Source organism: Nicotiana sylvestris, chromosome 10 (assembly GCF_000393655.2).
Source record: "Nicotiana sylvestris chromosome 10, ASM39365v2, whole genome shotgun sequence".
NCBI classification, from domain to species: Eukaryota; Viridiplantae; Streptophyta; class Magnoliopsida; order Solanales; family Solanaceae; genus Nicotiana; species Nicotiana sylvestris.
Window position 1 is genome coordinate 20,318,380 of NC_091066.1, and position 12,097 is coordinate 20,330,476.

The window sequence follows — 12,097 nt, forward strand, 5'->3', positions numbered from 1 at the left end:
TGATAACTAGTCAAGACTAGCTCAAAAAAGAGTGAAACATGCACAAGTACCAAGAACAAGTCCAAGCATAGTGCAATAGGTCCACTGCGGCTGCACTCCATTTAGTGCGGTTCGCAGTGAGGAGATTCAGAGAGGTGTTTATTTCAGAAACTCAAGAAATCCGGCCGCAAAGCAATTTGTGCGGACCGCAAAGGACTCACCACAACCGCACTCGAGATTGTGTAGTCCGCAATAAAGGAGTTCAGAGAGTTGAAGTTTTGGAGCTTAATGCCAATGCGGTCCACGGTCCTTTTTGTGCGGACCGCAACAGAAGCCACCGCGGCCGCGGTGGCCAAGTTCAGAGAGCAGAGTTTAAAGCCAAGAAGCCTCACTGCGGCCACACTCGATTTTGTGCGGACCGCACTACCCCCGCAGGAGTATTTTTGTCCAGAAAATTTGGCCTAGTATAAATAGTTTCTTTTCCCATTTTTAGGTCATCAGTTGTATTCTGACTTGGAGCTACGCTTGTGAATAGGGTTTCTTAACCATTTTGAGTAATTTTAGAGTAGTTTTATCATTGAATCTTCAAGTATTAGCTTGTAATTAAATCTTATGGGTTTTTCTTCATCTATTTATCAATTTTATTCTATTATCATGAGTAGCTAGACCCATTAGCTAGGGTTATGACTCAACCTTAGTGTTGGTATTTGATGGGTCTTGAGTTTTAAGTCTTAAATGTCTATGGGTGTTTGATATTTGGACTAATTTTATTTTTCATGTTGAATTAGTGGTTGCAAACACTAATTTGTGCCTATTTGACTTGGGTTCTTCTTGAGAAAGAGAACTTAAGTCTAGGAAAATTAGTCCAACAAGGAATTGGGGAGTATTCAAGAGATTGATAGCCCCGATTAAAGGGTTAAACCTAGAGATAGTAATACCCTACTTGAACCTAAATTGCTTGTACAAATTATCATACCCAATTGGTCTTGTGAAAGTCAATTAGGGAAAAATCACTCAAACTACCAAGAGGTATAGAGTGAGAAGTTTAGTGCATTGGTTGTATCGTAATCCCCAACATGACAACTTTGCCTTAGACTCGAGAACCCGTCAAGTATCCACCTAGGAGAAAGTCACTTCCCTAGTGCCTTCTTAACTATTTAGACAACCTTTTAAGTATCTTACTCTTAGCTTAATTTAGTATTTTATTAGCATAATATTAGAAGTAATCAAAAGACCAACTAGGATTAGAAGTGCAATTAAGAGCAATTATACATCTCTAATTTAGATAGGAACCCAATTTCCATTTCTTGCTCCCTGTGGAAATCGATCCCCACCATCTCGGGTAAAAGCTACTTCGACCACTCTCGCTACTTTGTAGTAGTGCAGGGTTGGCACCGATCACTTTTTGGCACCGTTGTCGGGGAGCTAACAGTTTTGGCTATCTACTTAAATAGTTTTGTGTATTGTTCTTCTTTCCTTCTGTGTTACTAAATTGTGTGTGTCACAACTTCAGGTACAAAATGGCAAACAAAGCACCTCTTGGAGATCTTCCACTGGGGGAGGAGGTAGATGACAATGTTGATGATGAGGCTCCTATTGTACCTCAAGGCCAAAGGAGAGGCCGCCAGGCCAATGATAATATTCCAGACCCTCCCCCGCCACCTCCAATAGTGGCTCATCGAGTGCTTCCCAACCAAGGATATGCTAGTGCAATTGTCCCACCTCGGATCTGGGCGAGCAATTTTGAATGACAAATGTGATGATGACATTGCTGGAGCAGCGTGGGTATTTCACGGGCGTTGTCAATCAGAATGCTTACAAACATCTCAAGGGTTTTGTGGATACCTGTTGGGGGAGCAAGCAAACTAATGTGTCCGAAGATGCACTTCGGTTGAGACTATCCCCTTTATCACTTAGAGGAAAGGCATTGGATTGGCTTGAACGACTTCCCAACCATTCCATCACTACTTGGGATGAGTTGGCGGATAAATTTATTGCAAAGTTTTTCTCATTGGGGAACATGGCAGCATTGAGAGATGAGATCTTAGCTTTCAAGCAGGAACCCACCGAACCATTACATGAGATATGGGAGCGATATAGAATCATGGTAAAAGAATGTCCCAACAATGATATAACTGAGGCAATGATACAACAGACTTTCTACAGAGGCATTAACACAAAAAAATAGTGCATAGTGAACCAACTTGCTGGGGGTAACTTCATGAAGCTGTCTTATGATGAGGCTTGTGACATTTTTGACGAGATGGCTAACACGTTCTCCACTTGGTAAAGTAGAGCCAATATGCCTCAGGGTGATCCCACGGTCACTCACTTGCACAAAGAGCTACATGACCATGGGCAGGCTATAGCATAGCTAACAACAACAATGAACCAGCTAGCAAAGGCATAGTTAAAACAGGTATAAATCCGCGTCAAGTAAATGCCATGGAAGGTGTCAACATGCTAGTGAACAAAAGAAGACAAATAGGTCAACAAAACCAAGGGATTTTGGATCAATTTGATAATGATTGTGATGGATTCCAAGATGATGGTTATGATGGGCAGAATGAAGAGGTGCAATACGTGAACAACTATCAAGGCCAAAGGGGAAATTCTTCCAACCAACAACTATGGAGACCCCAAGGCAATTGGGGAAATCAACAACAATAAGGGAATAATAATTGGGGGAACAACAACCAAAATTCCAATTGGAGCAATCAGAACAATAATTAGAACAATCAGGGTAATTGGAATGGCAACAACAACAATTGGGGTGGTAACAGCAATCAGGGAGGTTGGAACAATGGCAATCAAGGAACTCGGGGCAAGGCTTTCAAACGCCCCCAATGTATCAACAACCGAACAATCCACCCCTATTTCCATCCCAAGGTCCTAGTTCTTCCATCAACGAAATGGGGAGAATTGAAATGATGTTCGAACAGATGATGAAAAAGAATGCGAACTCTGATGCTCAGTTGGCTTCCCACAATACTTCAATCAGAAACTTGGAGATTCAATTAGGCCAAATCTTACAATCCTTGAATACTCGCCCTAAAGAGGCTCTACCAAATGATACGGTAGTTAACACAAAGGGTGGAAACAATCATGTTATGGCGGTAACTTCAACGAGTGGACGAGGCGGTGATGTGAATGCCTCCAAACAAAAATAAATTTTGAGTGATGAAGTTGAGTTGCAAGAAGATGATATTCCATTGGTGGTTGAAAATGTGATTGATGAGAACGTGAATTGTCAAGACCCTAAACACAAACCCGGTCGTGGTGGCGCCTCTCGTGAAGACAAGGTCAGCTGACACTTCCCATTTCCAATTATTAACAGTTAAACCATAAGGAATAAATCTAAAGCATGATAAAATAATCCAAAGTTAAGCAGATAATAGCATGATTTGTATAATAGAACCCAACACAGGCCGATACCTGGGTGTTACTAGTTATAAGCATCTAACAAAATGGAATACTCCAAATCAAACTACAGAGTTCAATACAGAAAGCCAATAACATGAAGAAGTAAGATAGGGAAGAGCTCCGGGCTGCGAATGCCAACAGCTACCTAGAGACTCCTCAGATCCGCCTGAGCCGGAAATGATCAACACTTGGGAGCGGGACCAGATAAACCTGAATCTACACATAGAGTGTATGGAGTAAAGTGAGTACTCCAACTCAGTGAGTAATAATCATAAATAAAGACTGAAAGCAGGAAAACACGTAAGGCACAAAAACATGCTATAATGAAGCAGTAAAACCATTTAAAAACAATAAACCAGTGAAAGATAGATTAAAATCCTTTAACTCAAATTTAACTTTATGAAAAGCCTTTTTCAACAATTAAGCGGGTAATGGACAGTCAATTATGTAAAATAAACACATAAAAGTTCGCCCCTCGGGCACAATATCAACAAATCCGCCCCTCGGCAATATCTCGGAACAATACCAGCCCCCTGGATCAATCTCACATCACAATGGGTACCCGCGCTCACTGGGGGTGTGCAGACTCTTGGAGGGGCCTTACAACCCAAGCGCAATATCAAGCCATCTCATAGCATTATCACTAGGCTCTTGACCTCATATAAATCAAGCCACCTTGTGGCGTACATATCTCAGGCCCTCAGCCTCATAATTAGTATCAAATGTTTCCTCACAATATAGGACCTCGGCCTTACTCAGTCAAAATCCTCACAAGCCACTCGGGAAATAGTAAAACATGATTCTCTGCCCAAAATATCATTTAAAAGATCATTTAATTGTTAAAACAGAGTAAACATGGCTGAGTACGAAAACAGTGAAATATAACATGACTGAGTTAAGTATAAAGTCAAAACAGTGAGGAAATATCATTAAAAATCCCCGAAGGGTCCAAATAGTTGGCACAAGGCCTAAATATAGCATTCAGCCCAAATCATGATGATAGCAAATAGATTTCAGTCAAATACGCAGTAAAATAGTCATTCGGGGTGGACCAAGTCATAATCCCCAACAGTGCACGACCCCATGCTCATCATCAAGCGTGTGTGCCACCTCAATATAGCACTAAGATGTGCAAATCCGGGGTTTAAAACCCTTAGAACATCATTTACAATCATTACTCACCTCAAGCCGGACAAAACTCTAGCTCGCGACGCCTTTGCCCCTCGAATCTGCCTCCACTCGCGTTGAACCTATCCAAAATCAGAATCATGGTGTCAAAATATGCTAAGGAAACGAAGCTCAAGCAAAAATAATCAATATACGACACAAATCCCGAAATTACCAAAACTCGACCCCCGGGCCCACGTCTCAGAATTTGATAAGTTTTACATCAGTAGATTCCTTATCTCCCCACGAGTTCATACATATCAAAAGTTCTGAAATCCAACCTCAAATGGTCCTTCAATTCCTCAATCAATGGTCTAAATTTCTAAGCTCTAGTTCTTCAATTTTTGGATTAATTTCCATGATTATTTAGGTGGAATTCACATTAGAATCTAGTTTTAAGTCAAAGAATCTTACATCCAAGTGATTTCCCGTGTATCCCTCTTCAATCCCCTTCAAAAAGCTCCAAAAACGACCAACAATGGATGAAATAAACCCCAAAATCGCGGATAAGATGAGTATTTAAACATTCTGCCCAGGCCTTAATTCCTTCTTCGCGAACGTGGTCAAAGCCTCGCGTTCGCGAAGCACAAAAATGAGTTTAACCAAAAATTCTTTGTGCGAACGCGATATGCCCGTCGCGAACGTGATGGTTCCTCACACTTACTCTTCACGAACGCACTCTCTCTCTCGCGAACGCGATGAACAATTTGACCTCAAACCCAGATGACCAATTTCCTCTACGCGAACGCGCTCCCCTTCTTGCGAACGCGATGCACAAACATCCAGCTCTTCGCGAATGCGGAGCCTTCCTCATGAACGCAAAGGCTAAAATCATCTGCCTTCTCACCAACACTTCCCGAATGCAAGGACCTACTCGCGAACGCGATGGTCAAATTCTCTGCAACACTTCAGAAGTTTTTCTGCAATTCCAAACAACATGAAATGGTCTGTTGGACCACCCGAAACTCCCCCGAGGCCCTCGAGACCTCAACCATAGGCACCAACATATCCCAAAACTTTATTCAAACTTGTAAAAATCATCAAAACACCTCAAACAACATAAAATCAACCAAAACACATCGGATTCAAGCCTAAGTTTCCAAAATCTTTCGAATTCCGCTTTTGATAAAAAACCCAACAAAACCACATTCGAATGACCTGAAATTTTGCACACATATCCCAAATGACACAATGGAGCTACTTCAACTCTTGGAATTCCATTCTGACACCTATATCAAAATCTCGCCTACCAAACAGAAATCACCAAAATATCAACTTCGCCAATTCAAGCCTAAATCTACTCCGAACCTCCAAATCTCATTCTGATCGTGATCCTAAGTCCCAAATCACCTCCCGAAGCTATCCGAACAATTGAAACTCATATTCGAGCCCTCTATCACATAAGTCAACATTCGATTGACTTTTCCAACTTAACCTTCCTCTAAAGAGACTAAGTATATCAAACCTTCCCAAATCCTTTCCGAACCCTAACCAATCAACTAGAACCATTATACAAAGAAATAAGAAGCAGAAATGGGGGAAACAGAGCGGTAACTCACGAGACGACTGGCCGAGTCATCACATCCTCCCCAACTTAAACAAATGTTCATCCTCGAACGAGTCAAGAAACATACCTGAAGCCTCAAACAGATGAGGATATCTGCTCCACATCTCCCGCTCGGTCTCCCAGGTAGCCTCCTCTATGGGCCGACCTCTCCACTGCACTTTTACTGAAGTTATATCCTTTTACCTCAACTTTAGAACCTGATGACCTAAAATAGATACTGCTCCACATCATAAGTCAAATCATCATCCAACTGAATTGTGCTAAAATCCAAAACATGAGAGGATCCCCAATATACATCCAGAGCATAAAAACATGAAATACCGGATGCACACTCGACAAGTTGGGTGGCAAAGCAAGCTCATAAGCCACCTCCCCAATCCTCCAAAGCACCTCAAAAGGTCCAATGAACCGCAGACTCAATTTCCCTTTCTTCCCAAATCTCATATCACCCTTCATGGGCGAAACCTTCAATAGAACCATTTCACCAACCATGTAGGACATATCTCGAAACTTCCTGTCTGCATAACTCTTTTGTCTCGACTGTGCTATACGAAGCCTCTCCTGAATCACCTTCACCATTTCTAAAGCATCCTGTACCAAGTCTGTCCCCAATAACCTAGCCTCACCGGGCTCGAACTAACTAACTAGAGATCTACACTGCCTCCCATACAAAGCCTCATACGGAGCCGTCTGAATACTCGACTAGTAGCTATTGTTATAAGCAAACTATGCAAGCGATAGAAACCAATCCCATCACCCTCCGAAATTAATAACATAAGCACGCAACATGTCCTCCAATATCTGAATAGTGCGCTCGGACTGCCCGTCCGTTTGAGGGTGAAAAGCTGTGCTCAACTCAACCTGAGTACCCAACTCTCGCTGCATAGACCCCCAAAACTGCAATGTGAACTGAGTGCCCCTATTTGAAATGATGGAAACTGGGACACCATACAAACGAACAATCTCCCGGATATAGATCCCTGCCAACCGCTCTGAAGAATAGGTAGTACACACAGGAATGAAGTGCGTGAACTTGATCAGCCGATCCACAATCACCCAAATAGCATCGAATCTCTTCAAAGTCCGTGGAAGTCCAACTACAAAGTCCATAGTGATCCTCTCCCATTTCTACTCGGGAATATCCATCTGCTGAAGCAAGCCACCCGGTCTCTAATGCTCATATTTCACCTGCTGACAATTGAGACACCGAGCTACAAATCCCATAATGTCTTTCTTAATTCTTCTCCACCAATAATGCTGCCTCAAATCCTACTCGCGGCACCCAGATGAATGGAATACAGCGAGCTATGGGCATCCTCCAAAATCAACTCCCGAAGCCCATCCACATTGGGCACGCAAATCCGGCCCTGCATCTTCAATACCCCATCATCACCATTGGTCACATCCCTGGCATTATCACACTGAACCCTATCCTTAAGGACAAGCAAATGCGGATAATCATACTGGCGCTCTCTGATGCGATCATATAAAGAAGACCAAGAAACCACACAATACAACACCCGACCGGGCTCCGAAATATCTAATCTCACAAACCGATTGGCCAAGGCCTGAACATCAACTGCAAGAGCTCTCTTCCCAACTGGAATATATGCCAAACTCCCCATACTCACTGCCTTCCAGCTTAAAGCATCGTCCACTACATTGGCCTTTCCCGGATGCTACAATATAGTGATATCGTAATCCTTAAGCAACTCCAACCATTTTCGCTGACTCAAATTAAGATCCTTTTGCTTGAACAAATGCTGAAGACTGGGATGATCACTGAACACCTCACAAGATATGTCATACAGGTAATGCCTCCAAATCTTCAATGTATGAACTATAGCCAACTCTAGATTATGAACGGGGTAGTTCTTCTCATGTGGCTTCAACTAACGAGAAGCATAAGCAATAACTCTACCCTTCTGCATCAATACACAACTAATACCAACTCTAGAAGCATCACAATACACGGTATATGAACCTGAAGCTAATGGTAAAACTAACATTGGAGCTATGGTCAAAGCTGTCTTAAGCTTTTGGAAGCTCTCCTCACACTCGCCCGACCATATAAATGAAGCACCTTTCTGAGTCAACTTGGTCAAGGGCAATGCGATATATGAGAATCCCTGAACAAAACAACGATAATAACCTGCCAAACCAAGAAAGCTACGAATCTCTATGGCTGAGGACGGTTTGGGCCAACTCTGAACCACCTCTATTTTCTTCGGATCAACCTGAATACCCTCGCTGGAAACCACGTGCCCCAAGAAAGCCACTAAACTAAGCCAAAACTCACACTTGGAGAATTTTGCATAAAGCTTCTCCTCTCTCAATCTCTGCAACACAACTCTCAAATGATCTGCGTGCTCCTCCTGACTATGCGAATACACCAGAATATCATCAATGAAGACTATGACAAATGAGTCAAGATAAGGCTAAAACACGTTGTTCAGCAAATGCATGAACGTTGCTGGGCCATTGGTCAGCCCAAAAAACATCACCAAGAACTCATAATGACCATATCGGGTCCTGAAAGCTGTCTTAAGAATATCCGAGTCCCTGATCTTCAACTAGTGATAACCTGAATGGAGATCAATCTTGGAGAACACTCTAGCTCCCTGAAGCTGGTCGAATAAATCATCAATGCGAGGCAAAGGATACTTGTTCTTAACTATTACTTTGTTCAATTGCCTATAATCAATGCACATCCTTATAGTGCCATCCTTCTTTTTCACAAATAGAATTGGTGCACCCCAAGGTGACACACTAGGCCGAATGAACCCCTTATCGATGAGTTCCTAAAGTTTCTCCTTTAATTCCTTCTACTTTGCTGGTGCCATACGATATGGCAAAATAGAAATGGGTTGAGTGCCCGACACCAGGTCAATACCAAAATCAATATCACTGTCCGGTGGCATGCCCGGCAGGTCTGCAGGAAACACATCGGGAAAATTCCTCACAACTAGAATAGTATCAATATTGGGAGTCTCAGCACCGATCTCCCTCACAAAGGCTAGATACGAAAAAACAACCTTTCCCAACCATATGCTGGGCTTTCAAGAATGAGATCACTTTACTGGGAACATAATCAGTCACACCTCGCCATTCAATCCGTGGCACACCCGGTATAGACAATGTGATTGTCTTAGCATGACAGTCCTGAATAGCACGACACAAAGATAGCCAATCCATGCCCAAAATGACATCGAAATCCACCATACATAATAATAAAAGATCAACGGGTCTCCAGACCCACAATAGTCACCATACACGACCGGTACACACGATCTACAACAACAGTATTGCCCATCGGGGTAGATAAATGAACAGGTGAAGCAAGAAACTCACGGGATGTACCCAAATAACGAGCAAAGTATGATGACATGTAAGAAAAGGTGGAACCGGGAACAAATAATACAGAGGCATCTCTGTGGCAAACTGAAACAATACCTGTAATAACAGCATCTGAAGCAATAGCATCGGGTCTGCTTGGAAGTGCTTAGAAACGGGCCTGACCACCACCTGATCTACCTCCCCCTCTAGGGCGACCCCTAGCTGACTGACCTCCACCCCTAGTTGGCTGGGCGGGTGGTGGTGAAGTAACTGGCACTAAAGTCGATGACTGACCCCTCTGCTGAGATGAACTCACAAGACAACGAGGGCACTGCCTCCACATATGACCCATCTTACCACACTCATAACAACTCCCAGGTGTTGGAGAAGGGGACTGAAGGGAACCCTTTGCACCGGAGTGACTAGCAGATGCACTCGGCATAGAAGAGCCCTGAACTGATGGAGCACGAGACGAACTCTAAGCTAGAAGGGCACTAAGTGATGACTGGCCCTGATGAGAATTGTGAGAACCATGACCCGACGATGCCAAACGGTAACCTGGGCGAGCTGGCTGAGCATGCCTGAATGGATGGCCTCTACCGTATTGAAACTGACCTCTCAAAGGAGTACCACTATAATTGCCAGATCCTCGAGGCCTCTTGGCCTCCCTCTCCTAGCGCTCCCGGTGACGAACAGACTCAATCTCATCGGTGATATCCACGACCTCCTCAAACGTAGCACCAGTCACCCTCTTTCTAGTCATGCGAATACGAAGCTGATAAGTGAGGCCATTAACAAACCTCCTAATCCTCTATCTATATGTCAGAACTAACCAAATAGCATGACAAGCTAACTCAGAGAACCTCATCTCATACTGCATCACAGTCATCTCTCCCTGATGCAACCACTTAAACTCCTTACGCAGCTCCTTACTGTGGGACTGTGGCACATACTTCTCCAGAAAGAGAACGAAGAACTGCTACTAGGTAAGGGGTGCTGCACCAAGAGGCCTAGCCTCTCAAAAGCGTCCCACCAAGTGAAGGCAGCTCCTGAAAACTGATAAGTAGTGAAAGCGACCCCGCTGGTCTCCAGAATACCCGCTGTACGAAGCATCCTCTAACACTTATCAAAGAAACCATGGGCATCCAAGCCCTCTGCACCACTGAAGGTCGGAGGCTGCAGTCTACCAAACCTCTCCAATCTACGCTGCTCATCCTCCAGCATAGTAGGAACTACATAGTCCTGAGCAGCTGCAACCGGCTGGGCTGGATGTGCCCCCAGTGTCTGAAGTCCCTACACGACTTGCTCAGGTGTGCGATCGGCGGGAGTCTGATTGCCTCCCCCAACCTGAGAAGTAGTTGCAACTGTAGTGGCTAACACCGCCTGAGCTAGGCCAGTGCAACCTGATAAGATCTGAGCCAAGGCATCCTAAAGACCCAGAATCAAAATGGGCACAGCTAGTGCCTGAGCTGGTGCTGCTGGAGTGTCCATAACTGGGACCTGATCCTCAACTGGGGCAGCTGGTGGATCTGCAGGTGCTGCCCTAGCTGCTCTGCCCCTACCACGATCACGGTCGCATCCTCGGCCTCTAGTGGACACAGCTGGTGGTACTGGTGGTTGTCCATCCTGACCAGTATCGCGTGTCCTCACCATCTGTGAGAAAATAGAATAACAGAAGTTTAGTACTCAGATCAACAAATTTGCACGATAAGAATTTCAAGAATTTTCCTAAAGGTTCTGCAGCCTCTCTAGGATAAATACAGACGTCTCCGTACCAATCCGCGAGACTCTACTAAACCTGCTCATGACTCGTGAGACCTATGTAACCTAGGCTCTAATACCAACTTTTCACGACCCTAAACCCAAACCCGATCATGATGGCGCCTCTCATGAAGACAATGTCAGCCGACACTTCCCATTTCCAATTATTAACAGTTAAACCATAAGGAATAAATCTAAAGCATGATAAAATAATTAAAAGTTAAGCAGATAATAACATGATTTGCGGAATACAACCCAACACAGCCCGATACCGGCGTTCATTAGTCATGAGCATCTAATAAAACGGAATACTCCAAATCAAACTATAGAGTTTAATATAGAAAACCAAAAACATGAAGAAGTAAGATAGGGAAGAGCTCCGGGCTGCGAACGCTAACAGCTACCTAGAGACTCCTCAGATCTTCCTGAGCTGGAAATGATCAGCACCCGCGAGTGAGACCAAATACGCCTGAATCTGCACACAGGGTGCAGGGAGTAAAGTGAGTACTCCAACTCAGTGAGTAATAATCATAAATAAGCACTGAAAGTAGGAAAACATGTAAGGCACAAAAGCATTCTATAATGAAGCAGTAAAACCATTTAAAAATAGTAAACCAGTGAAAGATAGGTAAAAATCATTTAACTCAAATTTAACTTCATGAAAAGCCTTTTTCAACAATTAAGCGTGTAATGGACAGTCAATTATGTAAAATAAACACATAAAGGTTCGCCCCTCAGATACAGTATCAACAAATCTGCCCCTCGAGCAACATCTTAGAACAATACCAGACCCTCAGGCTCAATCTCACATCATAATGGGTACCCGCGCTCACTGAGGGTGTGCAGACTCCTGGAGGGGCCCCT